The 10527-nt window shown below is 39.3% G+C and overlaps 2 protein-coding genes across 4 annotated transcripts in view; one reads left to right on the top strand and one right to left on the bottom strand.

The window, feature by feature from the left end:
- The window catches only part of klf1 (Kruppel like factor 1 (erythroid)), a 251904-nt gene that overhangs the window by 180434 nt on the left and 60943 nt on the right, over nucleotides 1-10527 (bottom strand). The gene's annotated exons all lie outside the window — the stretch shown is intronic.
- Nucleotides 8174-10527, top strand: part of lg22h22orf23 (linkage group 22 C22orf23 homolog) — an 86574-nt gene continuing 84220 nt past the window's right edge. For all 3 annotated transcript variants that reach the window (XM_062033400.1, XM_062033398.1, XM_062033395.1), the window contains exons 1-2: nucleotides 8174-8222; nucleotides 10452-10527. The gene's annotated coding sequence lies outside the window, so the exon portion shown is untranslated. The remainder of the gene's footprint in view (nucleotides 8223-10451) is intronic.

Below are 10527 nucleotides of genomic sequence, written 5' to 3'. Positions count from 1 at the left end.
ACTTGCAGGTAAAACATCAAATGTAGACATCGTAATAAAGTACTAAGGTACAGTTGATATAATGCATATTTGTCAAATTAGTTGGCTGACATTCTTATGGGTGTTATTTATAGCGTTACATTTAACCAAAAATTATTTGCAACCAAAGGAAGCTTTGCATTAAAAAAATAATTATTTGTAAAAAAAAAAAGTAAACAAAAACGTTTGCAACCAAAAAAAACAAGCATAACAAAAGAACATTTGAAACCCAAATAAACACATTTACAATACAAAAAGTATTTGCAGCCAAAAAATTATTTGAAACTAAAAATAAATGATTTGCAACTGAAAACAAACAACAAAAAATATTTACAACTACAAAAATGTTATATGATATATTTTCAACAAAATAAATATTTCAAACAATTTTTTTTACAATTTGTTTACATTTAAAATCATATATATATATATATATATATATATATATATATATATATATATATATATATATATATATATATATATATATATATATATATATATATATATATATATATATATATATATATATGTGTGTGTATATATATATATATTACAGTACAGGCCAAACGTTTGGACACACCTCATTCAATGTGTTTTCTTAATTTTCATGACTATTTACATTGTATATTGTCACTGAAGGCATCAAAACTATGAATGATCACATGTGGAGTTATGTACTTAACAAAAAAAGGTGAAATAACTGAAAACATGTTTTATATTGTAGTTTCTTCAAAATAGCCACCCTTTGCTCTAATTACTGTTTTGCACACTCTTGGCATTCTCTCGATGAGCTTCAATGAATTTTACCATGAATTGATTTACGTGGACCCCGACTTAAACAAGTTGAAAACTTATTCGGGTGTTACCATTTAGTGGTCAATTGTATGGAATATGTACTGTACTGTGCAATCTACTAATAAAAGTTTCAATCAATCAATCAATTCAAGCACACCTGTGAAGTGAAAACCCTTTCAGGTGACTACCTCTTAAAGCTCATCGAGAGAATGCCAAGAGTGTGCGAAAGAGTAATCAGAGCAAAGTGTGGCTATCTATCTCTATATATACAGTATATAGAGAGAGATAGAGACAGAGAGAGATATATATAAATAGATATCGATTTTATTTATTTTTTAAAGTAATTTTTTGTGTGGTTGCCTAATAAATAAACTTGAGCACACACTATTGCTAAATGTGTACTGCATGCTTCAAAGTACTTTATACATGCTGTACTTTATTACACTAAATTCATGTGCTAGGATTATACTGAAGATACCAATTAAACATATGACGGCTGCTCATGTGGAACTGGTGTCTCTATAAAACTGGACAAACCTGCTCCAAGATCCAAATCTTCAAAAAAAAAAAAAGCTTCAACCGCCACTTGCGTAACCAAAGGACTAGATTATTAAAAAATAATAATCCATTACAAAATGTTGTTTTAGAAATTTAAAAAAATAAATAAAAGTGTGTTGTTTATCCTTTTTTTTTTTTTTTCATTCTCCAGCCCAAGCCCAAAGTACAAGCTCACCATCTCACTCTATTGCATGGCAAAGTGCGTTCAAACTGTACAATTATTAAGTATTAAAAACAGTAAGTTTGTGCTTCTTCCACACAAATATGAACATTATAAGAGGTGTATCTTATTGAAGCTAACATGGAAGACTCACATTTAATCAATTTATGCTGCATGGCGAGAGTTTAAAACATCCAAAACAGTGTTTTACACTTTTGCTTGTCCCTTCCAAAAAGCAAATTGTCACGTGACCGTCTGTGCCCGAAAGATAGTGACGTCACAATCATTCCGCTTTACCAGCAGGGAAAAACATTGCCCACCAGAGGGCGCAATCTGCCCTTGTGTGGCTTTTTGATTGATTGATTGAGACTTTTATTAGTAGGTTGCACAGTGAAGTACATATTCCGTACAATTGACCACTAAATGGTAACACCCGAATAAGTTTTTCAACTTGTTTAAGTCGGGGTCCACTTAAATTGATTCATGATACAGATATATACTATCATATATACTATCATCATAATACAGTCATCACACAAGATAATCACATTGAATTATTTACATTATTTAAAATCAGGGGTGTGGAGGGGGGGTGGGGGGGGGGGTAGGATATGGACAGCAAGTAGTGGACATAGAGAGAGAGAGAGAGAGAGAGAGAGAGAGAGAGAGAGAGAGAGAGAGAGAGAGAGAGAGAGAGAGAGAGAGAGATCAGAAGGCATAATAAAAAGTATCTGCATTTGATTGTTTACATTTGATTATTAGCAATCCGGGGAGGGTGTTAGTTTAGGGTTGTAGCTGCCTGGAGGTGAACTTTTATTGCGGTTTTGAAGGAGGATAGAGATGCCCTTTTTTTTATACCTGTTGGGAGCGCATTCCACATTGATGTGGCATAGAAAGAGAATGAGTTAAGACCTTTGTTAGATCGGAATCTGGGTTTAACGTGGTTAGTGGAGCTCCCCCTGGTGTTGTGGTTATGGCGGTCATTTACGTTAAGGAAGTAGTTTGACATGTACTTCGGTATCAGGGAGGTGTAGCAGATTTTATAGACTAGGCTCAGTGCAAGTTGTTTAACTCTGTCCTCCACCTTGAGCCAGCCCACTTTAGAGAAGTGGGTAGGAGTGAGGTGGGATCTGGGGTGGAGGTCTAGAAGTAACCTGACTAGCTTGTTCTGAGATGTTTGGAGTTTAGATTTGAGGGTTTTGTGCTAGGGTACCAGGAGGTGCATGCGTAATCGAAAAAGGGTTGAACGAGAGTCCCCGCCAGAATCCTAAAGGTGCTTTTGATGACCAGAGAGGAGATTCTGTAGAGAAATCTCGCTCGTTGGTTAACCTTTCTGATTACCGTGGTTGCCATTTTATCACAGGAAAGGTTAGCCTCTAGAATGGAACCTAGGTAGGTGACCTCATCTTTCCTGGTGATAACCATGTCACCCACTTTTATGGTGAAGTCATTGACTTTCTTAAGGTTGATGTGGGACCCAAACAGGATGGATTCTGTTTTACCCAAGTGTATGGATAGCTTGTTGTCAGCGAGCCAGGTGCAAGTTCTACAGAGCTCAGCACTGAGGATTTTCTCCACCTGTGACTTGTCCTTGCCGGATACCAGCAGGGCAGAGTCATCCGCAAACAAAAACAATTCACAGTCGCATGCCGATGACATGTCGTTTATGTATATTAGGAACAGTAAAGGTCCCAATATACTGCCTTGGGGGACTCCACAGCTCACCGAGAGGGGGGGGGGGGACACGGTGCCGTTCACCTCTACCACCTGCTCCCTCCCCTCCAAGTAAGATTGCATCCAGCTCCATGAGGTTTTGTTAAATCCGATTGCTCTGAGCTTATCCAACAGTATAGCGTGGTTAACGGTGTCAAAGGCCTTCTGAAAGTCCAGAATGACCATGCCGCAGTATTTGCCCGCGTCCACCTCATGTTTAATGTGGTCGGTCAGATAGAGAAGGCATGTGTCAGTGGAGTGGTTAGTTCTGAAGCCGGATTGGAATTTGTACATGAGTTTATTAGTAGCAAGGTAACTATCGACCTGTTCATAAACTATTTTCTCCATTACTTTCGAAATGGAACTGAGAACAGAAACAGGTCGGTAGTTGCCAGGTTCCAATTTGCTTCCTTTTTTAAAGTTACTCTTGCTATCTTAAAATCTTTTGGTACTTGGCCTTGTGTAATTGATAGGTTTATTATGTGCGTGATGATCGGGGCAATGATGGAGGCAGAGTCCCTGAGGAATCTGGAGGGAATATTATCAAGGCCGGTGGCCTTGTTAGGGTGGAGCGCGCTCAATTTTTTAAACACCTCATCAGCTGTGACCATTTCTAATTTGAAATCATAGTTGGATACTCCTAGCTTTCTGTAGAAGGCTTTAATGTGTTCTACACCAAAGCGACCAGAGTGGTGGGACAGCTTTTTCCTATGACTTTAGCCTAATCTGTGAGACATGTCTAGAACATGTCATTACTGATGTGTGATCGATCCAAATACTGAAAGTAATCGATATTTTCAGTTGTTTTCTACAGTGTGTTTATTTCCACATACATCAGTGTATTTTTGTTGTTAGTGTTATTTTGTTCATGTTGTAACGTTGTTGATCGTGTTCACAAGCTGTCAAATTATTTGTTCACATATAAAAAAAATGTAGTGTGCCTAAAATCCTTACCCTGTTTTTAAAATTTGATGATAAAATCATAATCAACAAATTATAGATAATATCATTCAGTGAGCTTGAAAAATGATGGATATTGACGTTATCATTATTGGCACTAATAGATGGTACCTGGTATCGAATCAACACCATCATTTGCAGTATCGCCCACGCCGGAAGTATGTAGTGCAGGGGTCCCCAAACTACGGCCTGCGGGCCGGATCCGGCCCGTCAGCGTCCAAAATCAGGCCCGCGGGAAGTCCCAAATAGAAATAAATAAAAAATAAAATAAAATAAAAATTAAAAAAATTCTGTCTTTTCTTATCCACTTTGTACCGCTTGCTACTCACAATGTCTCCTAGCCGCTCAGACAAATCATATTGTCTAAAAATGCATTTTCTCATCGATAACGTGACATCATCGCGCGCACGGAAAGTGCGCTATATACAGTATATCCAATATATATATATATATATATATATATATATATATATATATATATATATATATATATATATATATATATATATATATATATATATATATATATATATGTATATATAGTGTGTGAATGTGAGTGTGAATGTTGTCTGTCTATCTGTGTTGGCCGTGCGATGAGATGGCGACTTGTCCAGGGTGTACCCTGCCTTCCGCCCGATTGTAGCTGAGATAGGCTCCAGCGACCCCCCGCTACCCCAAAAGGGACAAGCAGTAGAAAATGGATGGATGGATGGATATATATATATATATATATATATATAAATATATATATATATATATATATATATATATATATATATATATATATATATATATATATATATATACATATATATATATATATATATATATATATATATATATATATATATATATATATATATATATATATATATATATATATATATATATATATATATATATATATATATATACAGCCCGTCCCCCGGCCAAATTGTTTTAACCCAATGCGGCCCCCGAGTCAAAAAGTTTGGGGACCCCTGATGTAGTGCATATGTAAACAAGGGCAAGGGTTCAGACACAATATAAGGCACACTAACACAATGAACTTTAAACTCATTTTTAATTGACATGCTTGCCAAAAATGAGTCTATAGGCTAATTTGAGACTCTTAAGTGTCCATATAGTAAATATAATAATAATAATAATTATTATTATTATATTATTATCCATATATTGTCTATATATGTCCTGTGAATGACAGGTGACTAGTCCGCGCAGCTTCGCACACCTTTTGTCCAAAGTGAACTGGGATAGGCTCCAGCTTCTCACATTTCCCAAGAGGATGAATGCATGGCATTGTGGTGTTTGTAATACTTTGAAAAGAAGCACGATGCCGTGCACGTCCACGCCACTTCAAACGCAATCACCGATGTATTGTTGGAGTAATACCTCAGAATGGGAAAGATTAGATCTCATTAGGTGAGCACCTAATTAAGTGGGTGTTGAGTGAAGTCACGTCCGGGCAACCGTAGTCTGAAGTCATGTCTCCACCTCACTGTGTGTGTGCGTGTGTGTGTGTGTGTGTGTGTGTGTGTGTGCGTCTGCAGTGCACTCATGTGACTATAACGTCCAACGACTAATCACAGATTAGTGTTTGCGTGTTTTTCCTGCATGTGAGGTGGAGGCCACCGTGACAAGCTGCAGCAACGTACATGGTGTGTGTGTGTGTGTGTGTGTGTGTGTGTGTGTGTGTGTGTGTGTGTGTGTGTGTGTGTGTGTGTGTGTGTGTGTGGGGTGGGTGTTGTGTCACACAAAGCCACACGGCAGGTCATCGAGAGAAGATTTGCTTACAAGCTTGTGTAAAGGTGTCTTTGTGTCCGTGTGTGTGCGTGCTTGTGTGTGTGTGTGTGTGTATTTCTGTGTTGTAACAGTAGACAGATGGACTCATCCAAATGGGTTAATCCACTTAATGACTGCAGGTTACCTCACTCATCTTCTGCAGGTTGTTTGTCTGCCTTTGGTGTGTGGCCGATACTAATCAATTAGTGCGATATTAACTGGAGCCATACCGAAAGAAGTCAACCCGGAGTCAAAGTTTAAACTCAGTCAGTGAGTTTCCAAGAAATGTTAACTTCTGATTCTATAAGGACAAATGTCAGTAAGTCAAACAGATGTTTATCAGAAATGTATGGTCATACAAACACACTTATCTATGAACATAACGTAACGTAACGTAATATAACATAACATAACATAACATAACATAACATAACATAACATAACATAACATAACATAACATAACATAACATAGCGTAACGTAACGTAACGTAACGTAACGTAACGTAACGTAACGTAACGTAACGTAACGTAGCGTAGCGTAGCATAGCATAGCATAGCATAGCATAGCATAGCATAGCATAACATAACATAACATAACATAACATAACATAACTTAACATAAAAACATAACGTAACATAAAATAACATAACATAACATAACATAGCATAGCATAGCATAACATAACATAACATAACATAACATAACATAACATAGCTTAGCTTAGCCTAACCTAGCCAGCATAGCATAGCATAGCACTGGTTACCTGAAAGGTGTGTGTTGTTATACAGTCAGTGTATAATTTAAAATGTGAAATTTCACTTCAAATAACACCCTGACGGGACTTCAGATGAAACTGTTAACAAGTTTTGAGCAACTAAATGCATACTTGCCAACCTTGAGACCTACGAATTCGGGAGATGCGGGGTGGGGGGGGTGTTGAGATGGGGGGGCGGGGTTGAGGTGGGCGCGGTTGGGGGGGGCGTGGTTTGGTGGTAGCGGGGGGTGTATATTGTAGCGTCCCGGAAGAGTTAGTGCTGCAAGGGATTCTGGGTATTTGTTCTGTTGTGTTTATGTTGTGTTACGGTTCGGATGTTCTCCCGAAATGTGTTTGTCATTCTTTTTTGGTGTGGGTTCACAGTGTGGCGCATATTTGTAACAGTGTTAAAGTTGTTTATACGGCCACCCTCAGTGTGACCTGTATGGCTGTTGATCAAGTCTGCCTTGCATTCCCTTGTGTGTGCGTTAAAGCCGCATTTATAATGTGACTGGGCCGGCACGCTGTTTGTATGGAGGAAAAGCGGGCGCGACGACAGGTTGTAGACTAAGCTAAAGGCAGTGCCTGTAAGGCACGCCCCCAATGTCCAGGTGGAAATCAGGAGAAATTCGGGAGAATGGTCGCCCCGGGAGATTTTCGGGAGGGACACTGAAGTTCGGGAGTCTCCCGGGAAAATCGGGAGGGTTGGCAAGTATGCTAAATGACGAGCACTCATGTTTTTAACCGTTTAAAAAATGTTTCTATATGACATTCTGACCATAAAATTGCTTTTGTATTGAAATAGTGTTTGTTTTGTTTTTAAAGTTAATTTAAATTATGTTTGCAAGTAATTTACCGTGATTAATCGCGATTAATAAAAATGCAAAAGTGTGATTATTGTAATTAAAAAACAATCATTTTACAGCACAAAAAAGCGTAGCATAACATAACATTGGGCCGGTACAGCTCGGTTGGTAAGAGTGACCGTGCCAGCAACTTGAGGGTTCCAGGTTTGATCCCCGCTTCCACCATCCGAGTCTCTGCCGTTGTGTCCTTGGGCAAGACACTTTACCCACCTGCTCCCAGTGCCACCCACACTGGTTTAAATGTAACTTAGATATTGGGTTTCACTATGTAAAGCGCTTTGAGTCACTAGAGAAACTTCACTTCACTTCAACATAAAATAACATAAGATAGCATAGCATAGAATTACATAACATAACATAACATAACATAACATAACATAACATAACATAACATAACATAACATAGCATAGCATAGCATAGCATAGCATGGCAATGCATGGCATGGCATTACATGACCAAAGATAACATAGTGTGACAGGTAGAGGGTGCTAGAACTGGGAGCCCTTTAGGACCCTGGGGAGGCTATAAATAAGAGAGGAAGCCCTGCGGCCTTCCCTTTGCCCCAAAGCCTGACTTTGAGTGTTTGGTGAGCAGACCTGCTAGCTACTGGGTAGGTGTTGATTTTGGTTTTATGACTTTTGTTAGGTGTTTGCAACCACTACATTTTAATAATAATGCACATACCCATTTTATAGTGTGAACCAGAAACCCAACACCCTGGTACAAGTGTGGAGTTTTGTGCACATACACTGCCTACAATATCCCCTCCAGATTCCTCAGGGACTCTGCCACCACCATTGCCCCAATCATCACACACATAATTAACCTCTCAATTACACAAGGCCAAGTACCAAAAGATTTCAAGATAGCAAGAGTAACTCCCCTCTTTAAAAAAGGAAGCAAATTGGAACCTGGCAACTACCGACCTGTTTCTATTCTCAGTTCCATTTCGAAAGTAATGGAGAAAATAGTTTATGAACAGGTCGATAGTTACCTTGCCACTAATAAACTCATGTACAAATTCCAATCCGGCTTCAGAACTAACCACTCTACTGACACATGCCTTCTCTATCTGACCGACCACATCAAACATGAGGTGGACGAGGGCAAATACTGCGGCATGGTCATGCTGGACCTTCAGAAGGCCTTTGACACCGTTAACCACGCTATACTGTTGGATAAGCTCAGAGCAATCGGATTTGATAAAACCTCATGGAGCTGGATGCAATCTTACATGGAGGGAAGGAAACAGGTGGTACAGGTGAACGGCACCGTGTCTCTCCCCCCCCCCCCCCCCCCTCTCAGTGAGCTGTGGAGTCCCCCAAGGCAGTATATTAGGGCCTTTACTGTTCCTAATATACATAAACAACTTGTCGTCGGCATGCAACTGTGAATTGTTCTTGTTTGCGGATGACTCGGCCCTGCTGGTATCAGACAAGGACAAGTCACAGGTGGAGAAAATCCTCAGTGCTGAACTCCTTAGTATTTGCACCTGGCTCGCTGACAACAAGCTATCCATACACTTGGGTAAAACGGAATCCATCCTATTTGGGTCCCACATCAACCTTAAGAAAGTCAATGACTTCACTATAAAAGTGGGTGACATTGTTATCACCAGGAAAGATGAGGTCACCTACCTAGGTTCCATTCTAGAGGCTAATCTTTCCTGTGATAAAACGGCAACCAAGGTAATCAAAAAGGTCAACCAACGAATGAGATTTCTCTACAGAATCTCCTCTCTGGTCAACAAAAGCACCATGAAGATTCTAGCGGGAACTCTCGTTCAACCCTTTTTCGATTATGCATGCACCTCTTGGTACCCTAGCACCTCCAAAACCCTCAAATCTAGACTCCAGACATCCCAGAACAAGCTAGTCAGATTACTTCTAGACCTCCACCCCAGATCACACCTCACTCTTACTCACTTCTCCAAAGTGGTGCTGGCTCAGGGTGGAGGACAGAGTAAAACAACTTGCACTGAGCCTAGTCTATAAAATCTGCTACACCTCCCTGATACCGAAGTACATGTCAAACTACTTCCTTAACGTAAATGACCGCCATAACCACAACACCAGGGGGAGCTCCACTAACCACGTTAAACCCAGATTCCGATCTAACAAAGGTCTTAACTCATTCTCCTTCTATGCCACATCAATGTGGAATGCACTCCCAACAGGTGTAAAAGAAAGGGCATCTCTATCCTCCTTCAAAACCACACTAAAAGAACACCTCCAGGCAACTTCAACCCTAAACTAACACCCTCGCTTCCACATCCTACCTCTCCGGATTGTAAATAATCAAATGTAAATAATCAAATGTAGATACTTATTCCTACTTATTCTTATGCTTTCTGATCTCTCTCTCTCTTACTATGTCCACTACTTGCTGTACATATCCTACCAAATCAGTCCTGCACTGTTCCAATGTCCATTTCTCTGATGATGCAATTGTTGATGACTGAAGTGTCGATATCAACCAAACCTAACCCCCCCCCCTCCACATCCCACACCCGGATTGTAAATAATGTAAATAATTCAATATATATACTCTGATGATTATCTTGTGTGATGACTGTATTATGATGATAGTGTATATCTGTATCATGAATCAATTTAAGTGGACCCCGACTTAAACAAGTTGAAAAACTTATTCGGGTGTTACCATTTAGTGGTCAATTGCACAGAATATGTACTGCACTGTGCAATCTACTAATAAAAGTTTAAATCAATCAATCAAAAGCCTGCCTGATATTGTGGTAGGTGTAGCTTTAAGACTGACCTTTGCTGGGTTACTCCATTTTGATTATTCCATTTGACTAATATGTGCTCCCCTTTCACAGTGTGTTTGAGCTTTAAAGCTCTGGTTGTAGCCCTGAAGTGCTCTGTGTGATTGGTGACCAGTAGTAGCCGTTTCAG

Source organism: Entelurus aequoreus, linkage group LG22 (genome assembly GCF_033978785.1).
Source record: "Entelurus aequoreus isolate RoL-2023_Sb linkage group LG22, RoL_Eaeq_v1.1, whole genome shotgun sequence".
In the NCBI taxonomy this organism is placed as follows: domain Eukaryota; kingdom Metazoa; phylum Chordata; class Actinopteri; order Syngnathiformes; family Syngnathidae; genus Entelurus; species Entelurus aequoreus.
This window is presented reverse-complemented; position numbering and strand designations above follow the sequence as displayed.